The following is a 1707-nucleotide window of genomic DNA, read 5'->3' as shown; positions in this document are numbered from 1 at the left end:
TAAAAAAAAAAAAAAAAAAAAGGAACGCAACTGAATCAGTCCTAATGGGGTAGATGAACCTAGAGCCTATTACACAAGGTGAAGCTAAATTAAAAAGAGAAGACAAATATCGTATATTAACACATATATAGAATCTAGAAAGATGGTACTGATGATCCTATTTACAGGGCAGCAAAGGAGATACAGACATAAAGAACAGACTTAGGGTCACAGAGGGGGAGGTAGAGGGTGAGATGACTTGAGAAAGTAGTATTGAAACATATACATTACCACATGTAAAATAGATATCCAATGGGAATTTGCTGTATGATGCAGGGAACCCAAAGCCAGTGCTCTGTGACAACCTAGGGGATGGGATGGGAGGTTTGAGAGGGAGGGGACATATGTATACCTATGGCTGATTCATGTTAATGTATGGCAGAAACTATCACAATATTGTAATTATCATCCAACTAAAAATTAAAAGAAAAAAATTTTAAGATAAACAAAACCAAAAGCCTAAAGAAAAAAAGAGAGAGGACCAAAGTAAACCAAATAAGAAATGAAAGAGGAGAAATTATAATTAATATGACAAAGGTACAAAAATCATAAAAGAATATTACAAATAGTTATATGCCAACAAATTGGACAACCTAGAAAAAATGGATAAATTTTGATCAATACAAAAATTTCCAAGACTGAATCTGGAAGAAACAAAAAATCTGAACAGACTGTTTACTAGCAGTAAAGTTCAATTAGTAATAAATGAACTATCAGAAAGGGAAAGCAAGAAAACAACCTCATTTAAAATCACATCAAAAAATATATAGGAATAAACTTAACCAAGGAGGTGAAAGACTTATACTCTGAAAACTATAAAACACTGATGAAGGAAACTGAAGATGATACAAAGAAGGGGAAAGCTATGGCACCTTCATGGATGAAAAGAATACTGTTAAAATGTCCATATTGTCCAAAGCAATCTACAGATTTAATGCAATCCCTCTCAAAATACCCATGACATTTTCCACAAAACTTAGAACAAATAATCCTAAAATTCATATGGAACCACAAAAACAAAGCAATCTTAAGAAAAAAAGAACAAAGCTGGAGCTATCATGCACCCTGATTTCAGACTATGCTACAAAGCTACAGTATCAAAACAGTAGCTTAAAAAGGCACAAAACAGATGCATAGATCAGTGGAACAGAATAGAGTGCCCAGAAATAAAGCCATGTACATTATGGTCAACTAATCTACCATAAAGGAAAGCAATAATATACAATAGACAAAAGACAGTCTCTTCAATAAGTGGTGCTAGGAAAACTGGACAGCTACATGTAAAGGAATGAGATTAGAACATTTCCTCACACGTTATACAAAAACAAACTAAAACTGGATTAAAGACCTACCTGTTAGACCAGAAACCATAGAACTCCTAGAAGAAAAAACACTATTTGACATAAAAGGTAGCAGGACCTGTCTCCTAAGCAAAGGAAATAAAAGAAAAAATAAACAAATGGGACATAACTGAATTTAAAACTTTTGCACATCAAAGGAAGCCATCAATGAAACAAAAAGACAACCAACTGAATGGGAGAAAATATTTTCAAATGATATGAATGATAAGGGGTTAATATGAAAAATATGTAACCAGCTCATACAACTCAAAAAAAAAAAAAATAAAAATAAAACCCAAACAACCCAACTGAAAAATGGGCAGAACAC

This window comes from Cervus canadensis, chromosome X, assembly GCF_019320065.1.
Source record: "Cervus canadensis isolate Bull #8, Minnesota chromosome X, ASM1932006v1, whole genome shotgun sequence".
Taxonomy (NCBI): domain Eukaryota; kingdom Metazoa; phylum Chordata; class Mammalia; order Artiodactyla; family Cervidae; genus Cervus; species Cervus canadensis.
This window is presented reverse-complemented; position numbering follows the sequence as displayed.